Here is a 12671-nt window from a genome sequence, read left to right on the forward strand (position 1 = left end):
TGAAAAAAGAAAAATCATCCAAAATTTCATCGAGAGGTTCGGTCTTGGTAGAAAAAGTTAATGAGCAATTGGATGCCATGTTAGAAGCTTATGAGGCTAAACTGAAACCCAATTAGACATTAGAGCAAAGATTGTTGACGTATCTGCATCCAAAATTAGAAGAAAAACATATGGAAATGTGCAAACGGCTCATAGAGACAGCTCAAGCTCTAATGCAACCAGAAACATTGAAAATCTCTAAGCAAGTAGTGCCTTTGTCAGAAAAGGAGGACAAAAGTGCACTAAAAGAAGACAAAATGGGCAAACCAACTAAACCAGAAAATGAAAAGCCATTGTATACGAGAGTAATGGCAAACACTACGGACGAGAAAAAGTCTCATGAAATGAAGCCAATTCTAGAAGTGAAAGAACCGTGGCCAATTTTAGAAGTGAAAGAAGGCAATTCTAGAAGTCAAAGAACCACAAAGAAAGTAGTGCTACTTTGCAATTTGTACCTATCCTTGAAATCAACATGGATCACAAGTGATACCCTGAAGATATACGATCTCTATATGGGAGATGCTAGGTCTATAGCAACAGAAGAGAGCAAACCAAACTTTGTACAGACCTTCCCATCTTTCATAGGAGAAAACAAAAGAAAATATAAGGTTAGAATTGTACCTCCTCAATGGAAAGCCACACAAAAAATGATGGATACCAAAAGCTTGCATGAATTGATGTCTTCTCCTATACAATGCACACTTTCTCTCTCAAAGTTACTAAAAATTTAGACTGCATCTATGGGGCCAAATGGACAAAAACGGAGAAATGATGGGTTTGAAAATCCCTTCACATGACAAACTCACAGATGAGAACATGGGTATGACTAAATCCTAGAAACCAAAGGCAAAGTTGATACCAGTGATGAACAACGTGGGTGACTACTACAAAGGAGAAGAAGGAAACACCACCTTACCATTAGAGCACAAAGGAGTAAAAACGATAGCCATACTTGATAGTGGGGCTGGAATAGCCATTTCTATGAAGGGAATCTGGGAGAAATAGGGAAGACCATCTCTTTAAAAAATGCACATGAAGTTTCAACTAGCAGATGGATATGTAGAGAGACCCTTAGGGATGCTGGAACAAATTATTGTATCCTCTTGTGGAATAGAGTACGAGCACACTTTTGCTACAGTTGACTTTGGAAAAAGTAACAACTTTGAGGTTATTTTGGGACGGCCATTCATGCATCAACTCAACATGGTTGAAGATTGGTCTATTACCACCTATACTTATGGAATAAGGGTATCACAACCAAGGTTAGCACAAAGGACCATAGTTACACATACGTAAATTGAACCCCAATGGAAGAGTTTGGTGTAACTATGGATTTCAAAACACAATTGCCTACTTGGTTGATAAAGGGAGTGCATATTTGGATGTGTGGAGCATCTGAATGTAGAAGCCTAAGAAAGAAAGATTGTATATTTGAGTGCTTGATCAAATATGAGTACTATGTAAAGGAGCCATTTTTGGAGGATTTATTTGAACCATTTGGATGGGAGCAGATATTGGCAACTCTAGATGTATACGTAAACGAAATAATGCCTACAAAGCTTTGCGACGAGAATGGCTATGACATAACTCCTTGTTTTATGATAAAAGTGTTGAAGGAAACTAATGAAACTTGTGAGTATTAAAGAAAATTGGGTGAGACAGACAGTAATGTCATGGATCGTGATGCAAAAGCACAAAAGAAGGACAAAACGCAACCATGAGAATATGTGATCATCGACATACCTGAAGAATCAATAATAGTTTATTCAAAGAAGCCGAGTCCAAAAAATGCACAACCAAAAGAAGATGAAGAACCAAGTTCCATCAAATGTTCAACAAACTCAGGCTCAAGAGAAAAGCAAGGATAAGGCAAAGGATTGATTTTCGCCTACAATAATCAAATTCAACATATGTGAAGAATCAAGACTCAGAACTACATGTTCAGTTGTGATACATCCAGATGCGACAAAGAATCTAATGTCTTATGGAACTTGGATAATGACGGGAAAGCCACCAATCATAGATCTAGAGGAAATAGTGTGCACAAGTTTTAGAACACCAAATCCTAGCTTTGGAGTGGCAAAAGCCATACTCAAGCTGAGTACAAGGGAGTTCAAAGACACTTTCCACATAATCGACTCCCATCACATCAAAGAGAGTCTGATTGTGACCAAAATCTAGATGAACATCTTCTTTAGACAAACACAAAAAGATTCAACAACAACAACAATGTAGGTCCCAGAAGCAGCTCAAGTCCATGCAAACAAGAAACAACCAACCATCGTAGAAAAAGGTAAAGCTAAGGTAAACATTGAAGCAGATCAACCTCACAAGACAAGTTTACCTTCAACAAGCCTCCATCAAGCTTCCCATGTAGCCTCTAAATCAAAATCCAAACCATCAACAATGCAATGGAAACCTAAGCAATAAGTTTATCAACCCAAGTTACCGTCACAAAAAAGGCTCCCAAAGAAGCCAAAGAGAGTCAACCAATTGTTGGTATCCAAAGAGTACATCAAAGTCAATGACCCAATTTGGTGGATAAATGAAGCACAAAGCCTCAACAACAAAAGGTGACAAGGTGGGTAGCATCAAAGGCATCAATCATTACTCAAGGCTACTCTCAAGGTGGGTAGCATCAAAGGCGTCAAGCACTACTCAAGGCTACTTTCAAGGAAACACTAATATTTGGACCAAAAGCTTAAAGGAATAACTTGGACCTACTCACCTCAAGAAAAATGTTTTACAAGGAGAAAACCGAGCAATCAACAAAAGACAAACACCTCAATCAGGAGAACAACCACAAAAAAGAATCAAAATAGCCCTTCAAAGAAGCAAGCGTCGCGGAAAGTATGGGTATCAAAGTCAAAATTTGACCACACTACTCCCAGCAAAGACATGTGGAGCAAGGGATGATTCTAGTCAAAATACTCAAAGCACAAGGATTTTATGAAGGTAACACTCAAATTTGGTTACCAAGAGTAGTAGTTCAACCTAAAACAACAAAGATCATTCAGAAAACAAAAGGCTCCATGTCATAAAATCTAATATCTAACCAACCCAAATGATTTTCTCATATTAAACTGGTCATTTAATGTGGGAGAATAGATGGGAACAAGGGTTATAATATAGACATGTTCTTTCAGGTCTATCTCGACACGGGGCCTATGGTAAAGGGTTCCAAATGAGAGTTGATATGTCAAAGAGAAAGGTTATATAATGGAGCTTAAAGACCTTAGGGTTAGCTTCATTAAAGACCTCCAATGCGGCTAGTGTTAAAAGTCCTTTGACCTTAGGTAAGTGAGGGATGTGCTTGAGGTGGGAACCCGGACCAAGCTTGAGGTGCTTGTCATGCTTGCAGGTGCTTGAGGTGCTTGTCGTGCTTGCTGACTAATGTGCTTGAGGTTGTTGGCATGCTTAATGACTAAGGTTCTAAGGTGCTCCATGACTAAGGTGCTTGAGGGTAAGGTGTTCAAAAAGTCAATCTAATCCCTACTCATGAGGGGGCGAGCCCTAATTGTAGGGTCTAGAGAGAGAACACACACACACACTCACACGAGGCAAGCTTGGTACCAAGAAGGCAAATAGGACACTTGTCAAGCTCCTCCTCAGGTTGCCCTCATGGTGTGCCTAAAGCCTATTTGTTGGCCTCGCAAGAGGTCCAATGATAAATTAACTAATTTAAATAATTGTTTTTTGCATTTATCAAGTCCTCTCTCTCAAAGGGGAAAGGGGGACACTTGTCCCCAGACTACCCTTGTTGCTTGCTATACCTCTTGCATGTGATTGGCTAGGCGTGGAGGGGTCCAATGAGCTTCAAGCATGAGCTACAAGGGGGGGTCGACCAAAGCAAGAAGGAGGGTTTCTTGGGGGGTGTACTCTCCCACACACACTCACACACACTCTCGTTGTGCAAAGTGCAAGAGCTCCATCTCCTTCTCCAAGTTAGTAGAGAAGTTAAGAGCCTACACCAACACTCTTGGCTATGGAATGCAAATCCAACCAAGAGCCATGCTTCAATTTGTAAGCTTTTCATCTTCTCCACCTTCATTACTATGCTATTATGTATGCTAGCAAGAAGAGTGATGATAAGTGAGGAGCTATTTCTTTCTCCTATGAATGTTTCTTCTTCTTCCCTACCCTCATTCCCCGCTAGCTCTCTCCACCTTCAAAGGTGTTTAAGGCCTTCGGACTGAGGCTTGGGATAGTTAATTCTTTTTGCAAATTTTATGTTATGCTCGTGATGCATGAAACTTTCCATCTTCATTGCATCACCTAGGTCACAAGGAACACAAAAATTGTATTGTACCAAGTCTCTCTTGATGGGAGAATCTATAATACAAATGCCTATTGGAGGGGGGACCGGCTCCACATAAATCCGGTCCTCAATTGTTGTCAAGTTCTCTAAACTCTCTCTCTTGCAAAAATATTGCTCATGCCAAGTTAATTAAGTACTATGTTTATGTTGCTACCGTCAATTAAGTTCACCCTCTATGGTCTCAAAGTGGTCTCACAAAAATGTTCTTTCTAATTCTCTTAATTCCGCTATTCTCAAAATTCATAGGCCATTTCCATTACATTGGTATCAAAGCACTTGGTTTCTCTTTTCTTGCTTAATAAGAAAGGTCCTTAAGTAACCTATTAATGGTTGATTTTGTTAATTATATCAGGGTAAGTGGAACTAGGATCTATTATCGGTTTTGTTGAGGCCACTATGTGGGATATGGTGCACATCTGGGGAGCTTTGGTCTTAATAATGGGGTCTTATTAGACTTGCCTATGCCTTTACCATTATTGAGCCATAAGAAGCCTGAAAAGAGCTATCCCTCGACAATTCTGCAATATTAGTCCCACTCCACTACTCTCTATAGTTAACCAATTTGAGTGTGGGTGTAGATGCTTAAGGGCTCATTTTCAAAGGCTAAGAGGAGTAGCAGCTAAGGTTTTGAATTGCCAAAGAATACACTAAGTAAACACACAAATTCTATTAACATGGCTAACAATAACGAAGAGAGTAGAATGAACATTGATAACTTTGATTTTGCACATGAAGGTGCTAATGATGACGCCTCCATGTTTGTCAATTATCTTGTTATTACTAGGTTGCAGCAAGCTATGGGCAACCTTGCTTTGCAAGCCGAAGTTACTCAACCACTTCGTGCTTATGGGATTCCCCTTCCTCTCCAATAGGAGAGAGAGCTTAGGAGGCCTCTTGATGAGACCCCCAAAACAAGACTCTCTCCCATTCAAGAGGAGGAATCCAAAGAACAAGAAAGTAATGAATCCCTAAGTTCTCTGAAGATGTGGCTCCACGAAGATGGAAGTCTAGACGGTTGCCAACTCCTCCCAAGAGGAAATGGTCAACCCACAGTCCTTCTCCTTGTCATTCCAAAAGGGAAGAGAGAAAAAAAAGGAAGAAAAGGGCAAGAAAGAGGTCACCCTCTTCTCCTTCTTCTTCACCTTCCTCCCATTCCGAGGGAAACTATGGCTATTCTCCTAGAGAATACAAGAGGGGAGGACATCATAAATCTTCCCCTACATGGCGAAGGTCACAAAAGCTCAAGAAGTTCAAAGAGGGAGGAAAGAGTATCTTTTTTCTCACCTATGATGACACCTTTGGTGCCACTGACAAAGTATTGATCTTCATCCTGCAATTTGATGCAGCCTTTGGAGACGAGGGCTTCACGGAGTCCTCCAAGCTATGTCATGTAGTTATGCACTTCCAAAAATTGGCTCGTCAATGGTGGACTAGCCTTCATGGCAAGGATGAATCCCCAAAGACATGGAAAACTCTATAAGTTTCCATCATGAAGCAATTCCTTTCAAGCAATGCAAAGGACAAAGTGCTTACCAAATGGTGCAATTTGAATCTTCTCTCTCGTCAGTCTATCCACAAATATGTAGACAATTTTTGGGATTTACATCTCAAGGCTACTGTCTTTCAAAAGATAGACTTGCCGAGCAAAAGCAAAAATTTTGTGTGGGATTACCTGAAGAGATGACCGAGTACGTCAACTCTCAACGGCCTGGTTCTATCACAAAAGTAATCCACCACACCATGGTTTCTCCGTGCATTAATTTCCAACAAGGGGCTAGACAGAATGTCAAGCCCATGGAAAACAAAGACAAAAGTGATGCAAAGGGCAAAAACAATGCCAAAAATTATTCCCAAGGCAATTACAGCAACAACAACAACAATCGGTCCAAGGAGAAGGAAGTCTACAAAGGTTAAAAAAAACTCAGAGCTTGAAGCTTTTCGCAGGATCATAATTTTTTTAAGTGTGGGGAGCAAGGACATGGCTATGGTTCTTGCCCCAAGAGAAATGCCCGCAATGAGACTCCTAGAGGTTCCACCATTGAAGCTCCAAAAGAGGATGCTCATTGCAAAGGATCACCTCTCTCCTATGCTTGGGGAAAGGTAAGGGAGCATGATGCCTTCATCTTGTTTGACCTTGGCTCTACTCACAACTTCACAGCAAGCCTCAGTTACTCCCTTGATTGGGAAGTTGAGGCTTCATGTCCAAAGCTATGTCGACAAAGAAGACTTTTTCATCTCTCCTCTCTAACATGAGGATGCTATCCTAGGGGCACCATGGTTCAACCGCATGGCTGCCAGCATGAAGCTCCTTGGAAGGAGAATTTACTTCACCTACAGGGAAAAGAGTATGTATATAGATGCTAGTGAGTCTGGTCGTACTATACCACTTGTAAATTCTCCTGCTTTTGATAAATCAATGAAGAGCTCATTTTTTGTGTACATGATTTTTGTCAAAGAGCCTTTAAAAGGTCCTATTGTTTCATTAAATGTAAATGGTAGGAATCAAGAAGAGTTAGACTTGTCTAATTTTCTAAAAGGCTTCCACCCTACCAGGAAGCTCACCGCCTAACAAGCCTCCTTATCGAGTTTCCCGAGCTCAACAAGAGGAGATCATGAGGCAAGTACAAGAATTGGTAGACAAAGGGATGGTGAGGCCTAGCTCCTCTCCCTTTTGTTCTCCAGTCCTTTTCTAAGACTAGTTCTCTTTTTATTGTGCACAAATTTAAGTAGTATGCATACTTAGAATCATGTTTGTGATGACGAGTCTCTCAAACACCAAGTAAAACTTGTCACTCTACTTGGGAGAATGAAATGGACTAAAGAGAAGACATGCTTGCGCTAGCTATGTCTCTTAAGCACCAAATGGATTAGTCATCCATCTTGGAAAGATGTTTTAGGGTAAAAAGGGATCCTCTACCCGCTAAGAAACATTGACTAATGTCTAAGACTTTATCTCTTCTACCTCATAGTCGCTACGTCATAGTCGAGGACGACTATAATTTCAAGAGAGAGGTAATGTCATGACATCTATCTAACCAACCCCAAATGATTTTCTTATATTAAACTGATCATTTAATGTGGGAGAATAGACAAGAACAAAGGTTAGAATATAAAGAGTGAAAACTTTTGGGTCTATCTTCACACGGGGCCAATGGTAAAGGGACCTAAATTAGAATTGATCTATCAAAGAGCAAGGTTAGCTAATGGAGCTTAAAGGCCTTAGGGTTAGCTTCATTAAATACCTCCAATGGCTAGTGTTAAAAGTCCTTTGACCTTAGGTAAGCTAGGGTTGTGCTTGAGGTGGGAACCCGGCCCAGGCTTGAGGTGCTTGTCGTGCTTGCTGACTAAGATGTTTGAGGTGCTTGTCGTGCTTGCTGACTAAGGTGCTTGAGGTGCTTGTCGTGCTTGCTGACTAAGGTGCTTGAGGTGATTGTCATGCTTGCTGACTAAGGTGCTTGAGGTGCTTGTCATGCTTGCTAACTAAGGTGCTTGAGGTGCTTAATGACTAAGGTCCTAAGGTGATCCATGACTAAGGTGCTTGAGGGTAAGGTGTTCAAAAAGTCAAATTTAATCCCTACTCATGAGGAGGCGAGCCCTAATTGTAGGGGCTGAGAGAGAACACACACACACTCACACAAGGCAAGCTTGGTACCAAGAAGGCTAATAGGACACTTGTCAAGCTCCTCCTCATGTTTCCCTCATGGTGTTCCTAAAGCCTATTGGTTGGCCTCCCAAGGGGTCCAATGATAAATTAGTTAATTTAATCAATTGTTTTTGCATTTATCATTCCTCTCTCTCAAAGGGGAAAGGGGGACACTTGTCCCAAGGCTACCCTTGTTGCTTGATATACCTCTTGCATGTGATTGGCTAGGCTTGGAGGGGTCCAATGAGCTTCAAGCATGAGCTACAAAGGGGGGTCGACCAAAGCAAGAAGGGGGGTTGCTTGGGGGGTATACTCTCCCACACACACTCTCACACACTCTATAACATTTAATGGCCTACTAACTTGTGTGTAGCAGAAAATAGCATGAACATAGTGAGAATTTCATTAGGATAGATTCCTAATGAGAATAACAAGAGTGCTTGGGTAGAGAGAGCAACAAAAAGTATAACACCTAGTTAGATAGCGTGAACAATACTTCAAAAGAGAGATAAATTAAGCTATTGACAACATTTGAGGACCGGATTTACATGGAGCTGGTCCCCCCTCCAAAAGGCTTTGTATTATGGTTTCTCCCATCAAGAGAGACATTTTACAATACAATTCTTTGTGTTCCTTCAATACTAGCTAGTGCAATGAAGATGGAAACTTCAAGCACTAAGAAAAACACTTATTAAATACAACATCAATTCCCTCACGGTCTCAGACCCAAGACCTCACACACCTTCGAAGATGGTGAGAGCTAGCGGGATATGAGAGTAGATTGAGAGGAAGAAGGAGTAGTCTTACGAGAAAGATGTACATCTCCTCACATAATCACTTATATTAGCATAGCTTAGCTTAGTAATTAGCATGGTAGAGGAGATGAGCATGCATTGAATCTTGGCTCTTGGTTGGATTTGCATCACAAAGCCAAGAGTTGTTGGTGTAGGCCTCCCTTCTCACAAGCTTGGAGTAGGTGATAAGCTTTCCAATTAATCTTGAGAAGGAGAGAGAGAGAGAGAGAGAGAGAGAGAGAGAGAGAGAGAGAGAGTCTTCTTGCTTCACACATGAGTTAGTGTGAGTGTGTATGCAATAATCCTTGAGAAAATCATCCCCCTCTCTCTCTTGGTCGACCCCTCTTGCTATTTGCTCATGCTCACACCCTATTGGACCTCTCCAGGCTTAGCCAATGGAATTTCAAGAGCATAAGTGATAGCCTTCTGACATGTGTCCCCCTTTCCCCTTTTGTGAGAGCTTTAGGTAATTAACTAATGCAACTAAACTCTCATTAGACCCCTTTGTCTCCTCGCCAATAGGAATCAGACAAGCCATTGGGTTGTTGAATGCTCATTGGACCCCTTGGGAGACTGTCCGATAGATTAATTAAAGTAGATTTACTCTAGCCTGATTCTCATTGGTCCAAATCCATGGCCATCCAATAGGATTTGAGTACATCTTGTGGGCATCTGGGCTAGGGAGTTGACATGTATCCCTCTTTCTCTTTGTGTAAAGGAAGCTTGTGATTGTGTGTGTGTGTGTGTGTGTGTGTGTGTGTGTGTGTGTGTTTCTCTCTCATTCCCTACTTCCAGGCCCGCCCCCTCCTAAGTAGGACTCTTTGAAGACTTTTTGGCACACACACTAAGCATCCAATTTTACTAGTGATTGACCTTTGGACACAACCTTTGAATTTTGGAACCTTAGAATTTTGGAAGTCTTAATGGGCTAAACCTTAGGGTCTATAAAGCCCATTGTTTCACATTGCTCTTTTGTAGATCCCCCCCCCCCCCCCCCCTTTGGATCAAGTCATCAAGAAAAAGGAGAAAATGAAAAAGGTAGCCATACACAAAGCAACAACAAGTTGGATTTGAAAATTGCTAGTGGAAACTCAATCACAAAGAACCCACACACATCTACAACCGCTTCTTAAAGCGCATGATCCACTAGTCCCTACTACAATCGTAGGAGTGATTTCACAACACAGCATTGATATTCAACAGACAAAGCAAGAGGAGCCCACATATGCCAACCTATTAGACAAAATGGTGGCATCCATAGACCAACACAATGAAAGACGCCTAAATCTCCAAGAACTTGTTGATTTGGGTTTCTGGCCTTAAACAAGTACGTCCAAATTGCCATTATAAATACATGCCATAAAAATTAGATTCAGGCAACTAAGCCACTAAATAAGCGAGGCATTAGTCCCAAAGCTTCAAGTGATATTTTATGCGGTCTAAGAGTCTTAGATATTCTTGATACAATGTCTCTCATGCTGGTATAGATGAGCATCAGAATCTAAACCTATGTATTTAAAGTCTAGTGAAGTGAAGGAGGGATCCAAAAAGACACTCACACACTGAGCACAGTGAGGTATGAGTGGAGAAGATTCTACATCAAAAACCCTTTTTGGAAATGTGGAAGTTGTTTTGACGTCTTTTGATGTAACATGTGCTACATTTGTTCCTTGAAGCACCCATCAACTCATCATTCACATTGCATGCTTTGGTTTAGTAAATTTTGCATATGCATGTAGAGTGTCCCATAATTGGAACTTGCATTAGGCACTCTTCCTTTGTTTCTCCTAATCACTCACCTTGTATGAGCATGTAATTCAAGTCCAATTGCTCAACTCCAATAAGAGTGTATACCATAGGCACTTTTTTTAACCATATTCACGGCCAGAGTGAAGATAAAGAAGAGAATATTCAACAAACTATAAACTTGCCTCAACAATTGAAGTCCAACACATGCATCGACCAAAACACAAAAAATATGAATCACTCAGGAAGGTGGGAGCATCATTGACTATAAAACAATCACAAAGGTAAAGACCATCCTTGAAGAAAAAGTTGAAGACAACCTTAAAAACAATATTGCACATGGTCGTGTCAAGGGACAACATGAGCTAGGAAGGGGGGAATGTTGGTGGATTGAGTGAGCAGACAACCACCTGCTCGGACACCTAGTTGGACACCACATTTGTACTCTATTATTTTCCCGAGCTAGTGTAGCTACATTGTGTGTAAATCCTGATTCAAGAGTAGCAAATTGATTCCCTGAGATGTAATTCTTTTGTAATGATTGTAAAGGTCCATGTGAGTCGTCCACTGGCCATTTAAAAAACCCTAGGTATAAAAGTTAATAACTTTAATGTGATATAGGCTTATCTTTGGAGGAGAAAGAGCTCTATTGTATGTACACTTAAGAGACTTCTCAATTGAGATTTGTAATCGACATAACTAATGATTGGGTGAAATTTAGCTCAAGTCAATTAGGTTTCAAAATGTAAAACTCGGACTTATAGAGAGAATCTTGAGTCTAAAGTGAGTGATTACAAATTTACATGAGTGCTTGTTGGTGGCTCATAGCATAGCTCAATCTAGCGACATAATATTAAACCGATGGATCAAAACCCAGCTAGTGCATGGAGGCATGGAGTCGATGAATGAGAAAGAAGCGGATCCAAATAGAGATAGATAGAGAGAGAGAGAGAGAGAAGAAGAAGAAGAAGGAAATGCAACACAAATACATCAAAAAGTACATATACAATTTGAAACTCATGTAAAGCCCATAAATACATCAAAAGTATACATCATAAAATTGTGTGCATCTCTGCAGCTCCTAGGTATCCTAGTAGCATCAAATATACAATTTGGAACTTATATAGAGCCTGTAAATATATCAAAAGTACAAATACAAATGATATGTCTCTCAAAAAATGAACCATTGTATGCTAAAAATAGCATCGCTGAAGGTCGTCCACTGTACCCTGCTAACATTCCCACCTTACTAAGATTTGTTGTCCCTAACAAAGCCATGTTGTGATAGACGCTCAAGGAAGAATGTGCCTACAAAATAAAGACAATGATGAGGCTGCAAGACGAATCATATGGCAATGAAGCATAAGGAAAGGTAAAGCACATGTGTGGTAATGAGTAAATGTGTGGTAATGTGTGGTAAAGCACATGTGTGGTAATGAGTAAATGCAAAGAATTATGAAATATTACTGTCATTAAGGACCAATTGTTGAAATTAATTAATCAAGAGTTTTGGGCTTATGGATGAGTCTATCAATTAGTTAGCTATGATTAAGGGTTAAAAGAATCATTCTAGTAGCAAAGTTAGGAAAATTATCTAAATACAAGATTCCCTAATTGTGTTGTCAAAGTGGATTAGCTAACTAACTCTCAAACTCTGTACAAAAGGTTGAATTTTTCACTTGAAGCGCAATGGAAGTCTTTTTTGTTTCATTTTTCTTGCTTTTCCTTTTTCCTTTTTCCTTTTTCTTTTTTCTTTTTTTCATGTTGATTCAAAGTCATTTGAGACGTGTGCTTATTTTGTATGCCCGTGGCTTTTCAATGCATGTGAGTGAAGTACCAAATCAAGCCGAGATTTCTCTTCCAGCTTAAGATTTTACATTTGTGGCACTTGTTTTTTTGCTTCCATTTCCTTTGTATTCTCACTAGTGTCCTTTTTTTGTTTAATTGAGCAAGCCTCTCTATGCCTAAAACACTCATAAAGTTGCAAACACTCAAATAATTTTACCAACTAGACCTAGCAGTCAAGTAAATGAGTTAACCTAAAGTCACGGCCTCCCAACCTCAAGGCTCATCTATAAGACTAAACTATATATGTCAATTAACTAAAGCAAAGGCAAATTTATGTGTCTTC

This window comes from Adiantum capillus-veneris, chromosome 28 (genome assembly GCF_014529385.1).
Source record: "Adiantum capillus-veneris isolate H3 chromosome 28, ASM1452938v2, whole genome shotgun sequence".
Taxonomy (NCBI): domain Eukaryota; kingdom Viridiplantae; phylum Streptophyta; class Polypodiopsida; order Polypodiales; family Pteridaceae; genus Adiantum; species Adiantum capillus-veneris.